The sequence below is a fragment of the Elephas maximus genome, chromosome 10, assembly GCF_024166365.1.
Source record: "Elephas maximus indicus isolate mEleMax1 chromosome 10, mEleMax1 primary haplotype, whole genome shotgun sequence".
In the NCBI taxonomy this organism is placed as follows: Eukaryota; Metazoa; Chordata; class Mammalia; order Proboscidea; family Elephantidae; genus Elephas; species Elephas maximus.
The window spans coordinates 72,608,216-72,620,462 of NC_064828.1; the positions used below are offsets into that span (position 1 = coordinate 72,608,216).

Genomic DNA, 12,247 nt, shown 5'->3' on the forward strand with positions numbered 1-12,247 from the left:
GAATGGCCTGGACTTTGGACACAACTCTCTGGAGCCAATGTGGATACAATCAAGTTCTATGAATAATGAGCACAAGATCCACCAATCTGATACAAACTCTAACATTACATAGGAGTTTGGCTGGAGCAGGAAAAGATAGACAGTTAATCTTTATTGCTCATGGATTCTGTATTTGCATTTATTTGTAACCCTGAAATCAATACTCACAGCTCTTTGCAGTTGTTCAGAGACACGCGCAGAGTGGTGAAAAATTTGAGTCATAGATGCGCACCTTCCCAGCTGAAGTAAAACAAAGTACTGCTTGCCTTCATGTTTTAGCTATTGTCCTTTTCGTAGACTGTAGTGACATATTTTTTCTGTTTGTACTTTTTGTTGGCAATTTTGCTGTTTAAAATGGTCCTCACGCATAGTGCTGAGTGCTGTCTCGGGCTCCTACATGCAAGAAGGCTGTGATGTACCTTACAGGGAAAATATGCATGTTAGATAAACTTCGTTCAGGGATGTGCTGTAGTGTTGTTGTTCATGAGCTCAGTGTTACTGAATCAACAATATATATTAAACAAGGTGTCTTTAAACAGAAACACACATAAAACAAGGTTAGATATTGATCAATGGCAAAAATATTGTGACCAGAGGCTTACAGGAACCTAAGCCTAAATCTACCCTAGGAGCAATGATTCAGTGTTCATTGTTCTTGAAGCCTTTATACAACGTAAGTACTATGAATAACAGGAATCAAATGTATTAGTAAAGTCTCCAACAGGCTTAGACCTGGATTTATCTGACATCCTACAAATGACAAACCTCAATTTGTCCCTCCAATTGTGGCCTCCAGGTGTCTCCAAAGCGTCTTGAGAGGGAGCAAGGAGAATGGCTATAACAGAGTTGACTGAAGGATTGCAGGGATTGAACATCTTTAGGATCTGGGACTGTCAAATTGTGTATTCAGAACAAAGCGAGCAGTGAGTGAGATTTCCCTACCACACACCCTCACCTGGTGCCTGTAAGTAACTGCACTAAAATGGATGCATTTTAAAGCACTAAGGAACTTTACTATTCAGTTTGTGGGTACATATGATTCAGTCAAGAAAGTGTTTGACTTTTATAACGTGTTTTGCATAGTGTCTTAGTTATCTAGGGTTGCTATGTGTCGAAGTTGACTCTATGGCAATGGGTTTGGTTTTTTTCGTTTTGCTGTAACAGAAATACCAAAAGTGGATGGCTTTAACAAAGAGAAATTTATTCTCTCACTGTCTAGGAGGCTAGAAGTCCGAATTCAGGGTGCCAGCTCCAGGGGAAGGCTTTCTCTTTCTATCAGCTTTAGGGGAAGGTCCTTGTCAACAATCTTCCCTGATACAGGAGCTTCTAAGTGCAGGGACCCTGGGTCCAAAGGGCGTGCTATTCTTCTGGCTCCTGTTTGTTGGTGGTATGAGGTCCCCCTGTCTCTCTGCTCCTTTCTCAGTTTTATATTTTAGAACAGATTGGTTTAAGAAACTACCTAATCTTGTAGATTGAGTCTTGCCTCATTAACACAACTGCTTCTAATCCTGCCTCATTAACGTCATAGAGGTGGGATTCACAACACATAGGAAAATCACAGCAGATGATAAAATGGTGGACAATCATACAATACCAAGAATCATGGCCTACTCCAGTTGACACACATTTTGGGGGGACACAATTCAATTCATAACACAGTAAGTTCTTTAAAGCATAAAATGTGTACAATTTTAAGCAAAATATGTTGTTGTTAGTTGCCATCAAATTGATTCCAATGAAATGGCAACTCCATGTATGCAGAGTAGAATTGCTCCATAGGGTTTTATTGACCCTTATTATTGTATCTTTTTCCATGATCTTTATCTTGGAACATATTTATACACAATCTCGCATTGCCATTTCATATAAAATCATCTTATTTCCCCAAGGAGATTAGGAGCTCCTTGAGGGAAGGGATCTGCCCTGAGCAATTTTTGTATTCCCTTCAACACCTGATACAGAATTCTGGGCATTTGATTGGTTTTCATGATATACCTGATGAAATATTAAATAATGTGAGACTTGTATTTTACGCTGCTAAACCCAAGTCCAAGATAGGCTTGTTTGGAAAGTTCCTCCCCAACACCTTTTCCTAAACTATGACAAAACATCTCTGGGAAGCCCCAGAAGTTTCTTTGGCTGCTTTCTATTCCTGCTTAAAACAAAAAACAAAACAAAAAAGCCCCATTGCTGTTGAGTCCATTTCGGCTCATAGCAACCCTACAGGACAGAGTAAAACTGCCCCATAGGGTTTCCAAGGCTGTAAATCTTTACAGAAGCAGATTGCCACATCTTTCTCCCACAGAGCAGCTGGTGGGTTCAAACCGCCAGCCTTTTGGTATGTAGCTGAGCGCTTTAACCACTGTGCCACCAGGGCTCCTTCTATTGCTGCTTACTGAGGTAATTTCCCACTGCCATCACCTGACTGATGGGACAGGTGGATCTCCAAAGGCCAGGCCCGTGGGATTTACTTTCTCCTCTCCGGTTTCTTCCCAGTGACCACTGCAGAGTAGCATGTGCATTGTTGGCTCAAGGGCGCACTGTTTTTGTAGAGGTTAAGTTAAGTTACAGGTAGACACTGTCTCCAATACTCATTGCACTGGGTGTACGTTTGGGACAACCTGAGGCCTACCATGGTGGAATTCTTCTTGGCTCAACCTTGTGAACCCCAGTCTGTTTTGGTAATTTATCATGAGTCTGCCATTTTGTTATGAGATCTCTGACAAGTTGTAAGGCGTACAATCAACTTCTGCCCGGCATCTGGGTTTCTCTGTCGGAATTTTGTCTCCTTCTAGGCACTGGAGCTCAGCATCAGCCAGCATCTCTGTGCACACTGTTACTGAAGTTAATCTTGTGATTATTAGTTCTTCCGCCCTTTCTTCAGTACCCCTAATCTGTACCTATTCCCCACAGATTTCTAACTCCTTCTGCTATTGACTGGCCTCTGGAACACCATGTGCTGAATCTTCCCACCCTTGCTTACCTTCAGCTGTTCACACTCAGTAAGTTAATCAACTCTTAGAATACCACCATCAGCAACAAGGGAGAAATTCTGAACCCAATTCTTCCAGAATAAGCTAATTTAGTATTCCACTTTCTCTAGACACATTAATGTTTTCTAAACCCTGTTTAATATTTTACTACATCCACTCCATCACTCTTAGGGTTAGCCACACATATTCTGAAGGTAGGAAGTTTTTGCTCTGGGGACTCAAATATCAAATTGATAGTCAATATAGTTGTTATATTTTTATAGTTGTTATTATTAGTTGCTATCAAGTCAGCGTCAACTCCTGGAGACCTTATGTATAACAGAATAAAATGTTGCCCAGTCCTGTGCCATCTTTGTGATCATTGATATGCTTGAGTCTATTGTTGCAGCTATTATGTATTTGAGTGTCTTCCAGCATAGTGGCTCATCTTCTAATACTATATCAGACAATATTGTGATCCATAACGTTTTCGTTGGCTAATTTTAAGACGTAGGTTACCAGGTCTTTCTTCCTAGTCTTAGTCCGGAAGCTCCACTGAAACCTGTCCACCATGAGTGGTCCTGCTGCTCTTTGAAATACTGATTACATTGCTTCTAGCATCATAGTAACATGCAAGTTACCACAGCTTGACAAGCTGCCAGACGGGTGGTAGGCTTACATAGCAGTATGCCTTTAAAAAATCCACTACTCTGAAATGAAAAGCAACTTTATTTTTTTCACTTTCTTGCAACATATAAGGTGATTAAAGTGTGTTCCTAATAGAACGCATTATTAACTGAGCAATCTACCTCTGACCTACAGTTTCTGCAGTGGGCTGTGACATGCCCTCAGGAGGTATGAAGCGGAAAGAACGCCCCTCCTGCCTTGTCTGGACTGAATTAGGGTGCATTCCTCCCATATTTTAGGATGTAGATCTCCCCTCTGCTACTTTGTAGCAGTTTGACCAGTTCCCCTAAAGGTTAGGAAATTAAATTTATTTAGATTATTCAGAAAATGTTAGTGACTAACGTCAGATTGGGGAAGACCTAACTTTAAAAGCAAAGTGAGAAACCATAATGGGAAAAGCTGGTGGACTTAATTTTATAAAATATGTAAACTTCTGCAGGCTAAAATTAAAAAGTCCTAAACAAAGTTAAGGTCAAGTGATAAGTGGGAAAAGATGAAACGTCTTGGACTGTCAAAGACTTAACAGTCTTACTATTAAAAGTGCTTTTACAAAAAAGACAAAGATAAATGTCCCAGTAGAAAGTTGACTATTCCAATGGAAAAGTCATTCGGAGTTGTGATTAGGTACTTCACAAAAGAAAAATCACATACCACCAACAGGCCTATGCAAAATGTCCACCCTTTCTAACAGATAAATGCAAATTAAAACAAGACTGAGGTACTATTTTTTGCTTGATAGAAGCTGGCAGTGGGTGAACATTCCCTCCATGTGAGTCCTGGTGGATGCAGGGCCCACTTCCTTCTGTGAAGGCAACAAACTCCACACACTCTCATTCCCAGGCCCCTAGACTTGGGCACTCAGATATGACAGTCAGAGATTGAGTGTCTATTGCTAGTCACACCAAGAAGCTGGGAGAGAGCGGAACTCTTTTGGGGCGCAGCAGCAACATCCAGTCTCCAGGAGCCACAAGGGGAGCAGTGCCAGCATGGTGTCTGATGCCTAGTGTCCAATGTCTAGGCCCAGCGGCAACAGCGTCACTCCACCTCAGTGGCAACGGCAGTGGAGCCGTCATCACATGGATCTGAGGTGAGGCCTTGGCTGGGGTTCGGGCTGCACAGCCTTCCTGTGCTCCTGCCCATTTCTAAGCTCTAGCTTTCCTGACAAATCTGTGAGCTGCCTAGCACCTTGCAATAAACTGTTATGACGGTTTCTGTATCTTGACTGATATATCAACATATAGAGAAAGCTCTCTGATCTAGTAATTTTACCTCTAGGGTCATGTTCTAAGTGAGTAATTAGAAATGCACGCATTTCTATAAAAAGGAAGCAAAGCGAATGTTCTACCATAGGGAATTGGTTAAATGAATTATAATGCATATGTAGTATGGAATATTATATAGTAATTAAAAATCATGTTCTTAAAGAATATTAAAGGAAGTGAAAAGACTCATAATATAATACTAAATTTAAAAAACAAAATGTTCAATAAGATGCTAATTTTTCATAAATAACCAAATGTTAATGGTTGCTTGTCTTGAATACAGGATTACTGGTGAATTTTCTTTGTACTTTGTACTTTTATTTCCTTTTTGGGTATCCTCTGATCCTGTATAATAAACATTTTTTTCCTTGTATAAAAAAAGAAACAAAGGGTGTATTTTAAGAAATGGATTTATCTGAAACCATCAAGTGGGCTAATTGATTTTTTTTGTTTGTTCATTTGTGTGTTTGTCTTTTGCAAGGTAGGATGTTTGCATTGGAGGAGAATTAGAAAACAGATGAATGGACTGATGGAGGGGCCCACATATCCAGAGCATCATAAAAGCAATACAAATTCTAAAGTCCCAGGGAAGGAAACATATGTCATCGTTCTCCAGAGAGCACATGTTAATTATCTTTGCCTTATGATGATGCCACTCTTAATAACATTCCCTAAGATGGCAAGGGGCTTTACAGTTTATGAAGTACTGTACTTCCCCATGTATTATTACTAGGCTCATTTTACAGGAGAGAAAATCATACCCTGAAGAATTTAAATGATTTTCTTAATGTCTCATGATTATTAAGTGGCAGAACTAGGCCTAGAAGCCAGGTCTTCCACATTTTTTACTACTCCTGAAGGTGGAGAGCAAGGTGGTTAAAAGCTTGGGCCTTGGAGCAAGACACACCTGAGTATGCACCCGGCTTCCTAGTAGTGTGAACTTGGGGAAATTGCTTAAGCCATCCTACCACCCCCAATTTCCTCACCTTTGAGGCACCTACCTTGGAGAGTCACTGTGAGAATATTTTTTATTAATATTTTTTATTATTATTGTTGGAGCCCTGGTGACACAGTAGTTAAGAGCCTAGCTGCTAACCAAAAGGTTGGCAGTTCAAATCCACCAGGTGCTCCTTAGAAACCCTATGGGGCTGTTCCACTCTGTCCTATAGGGTCACTATGAGTCAGAACTGACTTGATGTTACCTAACAACAACAAAATTATTATTATTATTATCCCACCCATGCCTTGGCAAATCTTGTTTTTAGTCTCCAGCAACCTACATTCTCTACCCAGTGTAGGCACTGCTGCAGCTGTGTTGGTCTCGACTCACAGTTCCATTGAGGTGTGTTTTACTGTCACAGGATGGCAATGAGCTGCCCTCTGAGGCTCTTTCTTGCATCCACGTTCATTCAGCAGAAAAGGTCATCAAAAGGGAAATCTGAAAGTTGGAGAAGTCTAGATGCTAGGTTTAAAAAAATCAGTTTGTTTTTAACATTTTATTGAAGATATACCTTAACCATAAATGTCCTTGAATTTGCCATTTACACTTTAACCATCCACCCTATTAGAGCAGGGCCTACCTTCAATCCACACATCTCCTGGTCCAATAATTCCCAAGCTAGAATCCCTAAGGATGAGGCTCAGGAAAATGTATTGTTCAGAAGCTTTCCAAGTGATAGTGATGATCAGCTGGTTTTCTGAAACAAAATAGTATTATTGAATTACATTAAAAAATATTACGTGATAGCAATAACAGCAAACCAAGATCCTAAAGAAGTAAAGTGTACAGCCTCATCTTCGCTAAGACCATAAGAACTAAATGATGCCGGTTACTATTACCGACCATTCTGATCAGAACCACAACAGATGGACCCTGATAAAATGAGAGAACTCAGGACAGGCCTCCAGTTCTTAAAAAGTCCAGACTTACTGGACCAGTTGAAACTAGAGGACTTCCTGAGACTATCGCTCTGAGATACTGTTTAAACTTTGAACCAAAACTATCCTGTGAGGTTGCCCTTTAGCAAAGTAACGGGTTGGCACACAAAATAAAGGATATTATCCATGAGTATGGTGTTCCATTAAAAAAACCATCTATATGAGGCCACAAGGTCAACAATTACTCAAAACCAAAGATGAAAAGATAAGGGGCAGAGAAACTAGAATACTGGAAACAGAACAACCAGAACACAATTAAAGAGAACATTGACACATGGTGAAAAAATTAACTGTCACTGAACAATCTGTGTAGAAATTGCCAAATGGGAATCTAATTTGCTGTGTAAACTTTCACTGAAAATACAATAAAATATTATTTAAAAAAAATGAAATGTATGCATTAGTTTCCTACTGCTGCTGTAGCAAGTAAACAAATCTAGTGGCTTAAAACAACACACATGTATTGTCTTACAGGTCTAGAGATTAGATGTCATAAAATATGCCAGCAAGTTTGTGTTTCTCCTGAGGCTCTAGGCGAGAATCCATTTTCTCGCCTTTTCCAGCTTCTGGAAGCTGTCCACATTCCTTGGGTCATGGCCTCTTTCTCAGATCACTCTGACTTCTGCTTCCTTCATCACATCTCCTCTCTCCCTTTCTGACCCTTTGGCCTTCCTTTTATAAGATGTGATTCACATTTGCAATCCGTTGACTTTAAATTGGGTCTACCTGGACAATCCAGGATAATCTTTCCATTTCAAAATCCTTAACTCACCTTTTTGCCAGTCCAGGTTCTCCAGACAAATAGAATGAACAGGAGACTTTAAATAGGTAGAGTAGATGACAGATAGATAAATAGACAGCAGACAGACAGATAGATAGAGGAGATAGGTAGATAGATAGCTGAATTTTTATTCATCTACAGATAGGTAGATATACATTTTAAGGAATTGGCTCACATGATTGTGGGTAGGGCAAGCTGGCAGGCTGGAAAATCTGGTAGGATTTCTGTCTTACAGTTTTGACACAGAAATCCTTCTTTTCTTGGAAACCTCAGTTTTTGCTCTTAAGGTCTCAACTGATTGGATGAGGCCCACTCACATTATCCAGGGTAATATCATTTACTTAAAGTCAACTGATTATAAAAGTTACTCACATCTATAAAATATCTTCACAGCAATATCTAAACTAGTGTCTGACCAAACATTTGTGCACCATAGCCTAGTCAAGCTGACACATGAAATTAGCCATCACACCATGTAAGAGCACATATTCACAGGTTCCAGGGAGTAGCACATAAACATCTTTAGTGCTGACGTTATTCTGTCTACCACAATGTAAGAAGGTCATATTTTTACTTCTTGTTGTTCTTGTTCTTATAAGATGCTAATGATCCATATACTCCTTAATTTCAATTCTGGATGGCGCCCTGGTGGCATAGTGGTTAAGATCTCAGCTGCTAGCCAAAAGGTCAGCAGTTCAAATCCACTAGCCGCTCCTTGGAAACCCTATAAGACAGTTCTACTCTGTCCTATAGGGTCGCTCTGGGTTGGAACCGACTCCACAGCACTTAACAATAACAATGACAACTTTCAAGGCCATCTTTTCCACATTCTGATTTTTAATTGTACAGCATTTTAAGTAGCAATTTTGGAATAAATTTACTAATGTTTGAATGTTTTTGGAAAATAAGAGAACTTATCTCTTTTATTCCATTCTAGTTTTTAAAATTAAAGATCTAGGGGAAAAAGAATAAATGGAAACTGTTTATACTTTCTGCACAATTTTTCTGTAAAACTGAAAATGCTGTAGATAAATAGCCTAAAAAGAAAAAAAAGAAAAAAAATTATAGACCCTGGATTTGGGACACTACAGAATTTCTCTAATGCCTTCAAAGGATGTTGCTAAATTTCCAAAAATGTATCAAGATGAAATTAATTTTTGCCTTAACTTAAAAAATAAAAAATATGTTATATATATTTTTACAGGTAGAGAGAACTGTATTGCAATTTTGTTTCAAGCATATTACATTATAATATTGTCAAGAAGGGGCTGAAAATCATGAGTTTAGATGCTGTATTAGTTATCTACTGCTGTTTAACAAATAACCGCTAAATTTTGTGGTTTAAAGCAACAAATATTTATTACCTCCCTGTTTCTGTGGCTCAGGAATCTGGGTGCAGCTTAGCTGAGTCCTCTGGCTCTGGGTCTCTCCAAAGGCTGCAATCAAGTTGTCCACTGGAACTGCAGTCATCTGAAGGCTCAACTGGGGATGGACCTACTTTCAAACTCGTTTATGCTGTCGTTAGCAGGATTCATCTTCTCCCAGCTGGACCAAGGGCTCGGTTCCTCACTGGCTGTTAGCTGGATGTGATCTAATTTTGGAAGTGACATCACATCACTTCTGTCATATTTTATTGCTTACAAAAGAGTTACTAGGTGCAGTCCACATTCAAGGTAAGGGATTACACAAGAGCATGAATACCAGGAGGTGGGGATCATTGGAACCATCTTAGAAGGCTGTCTACTACAGATGTTAACAAGCACAAAGACAGGAGTCTCCTTCAGATGGCCTCTCGAGCCCCTTTCTGTACAATTACTCTATGACTGTTTTCTAAGTCCAGGTTGTCAATCACACTGGGCTTATAATTATCACTACGGGTATGGATGCAACTAGCTTTCTGACCTGTCATTTCCAGTGTTTTTAGACACATAAACTGCAATGGCTTTCAACTGTAAGCATAATGATATATCTCCATGACTGCTGCCTTCTAGTCCAATTTCCACATTTCCATCAGTGTGATCTTTCTAAAATGACTAGACCTATCATTTCCCTACTCATTCTTGCATGACTCATTTATACTTTCAGTAAAACCTCGACATGGTGTGCAAGGCCTTGTTACTAAGCAGAAGCCCACCACTCTCCCATAACATCTACTGCTTTACCTACCCTCTGATACAAAATAATCAGGCACTATTGAATTATTTTAAGTTGTTCAAGAACTTAATAATTTCTTAACTATGCTTTATAGAATATGCTTGAAATCTACCCCCCCAAACGACACTACCAACGTCCTTCTCCCTGTTAATTTTTATTAAATTCTGTCATATATGCACATTTTTATCATGGTATTTTATTTTATATAATACTTGTATGTGACTGCTTGACTTATTCTAATCTCAGAAGATTCTGCATATTTATTTTTAAATGTTCTCATAGTACATAGCTCTTCCCCATCATAACACACTGTATTGTAATTGCACATGTATTCACCAGTTACTCCTCTACTGCAGGGCTTTTCGAATTGTGGTTTGTGATCCATCCAAAAAAAACAAAACTAAACCTGTTGCCATCGAGTCAATTCCGACTCATAGTGACCCTATAGGACAGAGTAGAACTGCCCCAAAGGGATTCCAAGGAGCACCTGGTGATTCGAACTGCTGACTGTTGGGTTAGCAGCCATACCTCTTAACTACTACACCACCACGGTTTCCTGTGACCCATTAGTGGGTTATGAATTTAAATTAGTAAATTGTGACCAGAAGTTTTTTAAAGCACAAAATAATACATCAGAGTGCATCCCATGTAGTAAGGGTGTTTCCTTTTTCTTCATGTATTTACATATGTAAATTTATACAAAACATACAAACTCATACATAAAATGTTATATTGATCTGTAAATGAATCAATTATTTCTGTACACACACACAAACATATATATTTGTGTGTGTTGAGTCATGGTCAAAAAGTTTGAAAAACACTATATGGAAGGGTAAGTTTCACTGGGCTAGGACCATTTAGCATAATGTTTTCAAGGTTCATCCGTGTTATAACATGAATCAGTACTTCATTCCTTTCTATGAATAAAATTATATTGTATGGATATACCATATTTTGTTTATCCATTCGTACATAAGCTTTTGTGTGAATGTACAGTTCCAATTCACTTGGGTATATACCTAGGAGTAGAATTATGAGGTCATATGGTAACTCTGGAAACCCTGATGGTGTAGCAGTTAAGAGCTACAGCTGCTAACCTAAAGATTGGCATTTGGTAGTTCTAATCCACCAGGCGCTCCTTGGAAATCCTATAGGGCAGTTCTACGTTGTCCTATAGGGTTGCTGTGAGTCAAAGTAGACTTGATGCCAAGGGGTTATGGTAACTCTAAGGAGCCCTGGTGACACAGTGGTTAAAGTACTCAGCTGCTAACCAGAAGGTTTGAACCCACCAGCCACTCCATGGGAGAAAAACGTGGCAGTCTGCTTTCATAAAGATTTACAGCCATACTCTAGGGGTTTCTCTAGTCTCTGTTGGGCCAGCAAGTCTGATCTTTTTTTGTGAGTTACAATTTTGTTCAACATTTTTCTCCAGCTCTGTCCAGGACCCTAATTATCTTTTTTTTTTAAATCATAACCATCCTAGTGGGTGTGAAAGGAGTCCTGGTAGTGCAGTGGTTAAGCATAGGGCTGCGAACTGAAAGGTCAGTGGTTCAAACCCACCAGCTGCTCCACAAGAGAAATATATGTCAGACAGCCTTGGCTTTTCGCTGGGAGCTGTGGTACCATCAACATGGGCAAGTGTTGAGATGTCTGTACTGCCAGGAAGCTTGCCACTGATGGAACCAGAAGTGGCATGATAAACAGTACAAAAAAGCCTATTTGGGCACAGCTCTGAAGGCCAACCCCTTTGGAGACACTTCCCATGCAAAGAGAGTTGTGTTGGAAAAAGAAGGGGTTGAAGCCAAACAGCCAGATTCTGCCATTAGGAAGTGTGTCAGAGTTCAGCTGATAAAGAACGGCAAGAAAATCACAGCCTTTGTACGCAACGACAGTTGCTTGAATTTTATTGAGGAAAACCATGAAATTCAGGTTGTTGGATCTGGTCGCAAAGGTCATGCTGTTGGTGACATTCCTGGAGTCCACTTTAAGATTGTCAAAGTAGCCAACATCTCTCTCTCGGCCCTCTACAAAGGCAAAAAGGAAAGGCCAAGATCACAGTTTTTGATGATGAAAATGTGACAGTAATAAATTTTCATGTTCCAGAAAAAAAAGAGAAAAAGATTACAGCCTTGGAAATACTATGGGACAGTTCTATTCTGTCCCATAGGATGGCTATGAGTCTACTGCAGTGGGTTTGGGTTTGGTTTAGAGGGTGTGAAATCGTATCTCATTGTGATTTCAGTTTCCATTTCCCTCATGAGTAATGATGTTGAACATCTTTTCATTTGCATATTGGCCGTTTGTGTATCTTCTTTGGAAAAATGTCTATTGAATTGCCCATTTTTAATTGGGTTATTTATCTTTTTTGTTATTGAGCTGTAAGAGTTCTTTTTATATTCTACATACAAGTT

General features: G+C 39.5%; 1 pseudogene; it reads left to right on the forward strand.

The window, feature by feature from the left end:
- Window positions 1-11,466: 11,466 nt before the first annotated feature.
- LOC126083695 (40S ribosomal protein S23-like) lies at window positions 11,467-11,915 on the forward strand (annotated as a pseudogene).
- The last annotated feature ends 332 nt before the right edge of the window (window positions 11,916-12,247 follow it).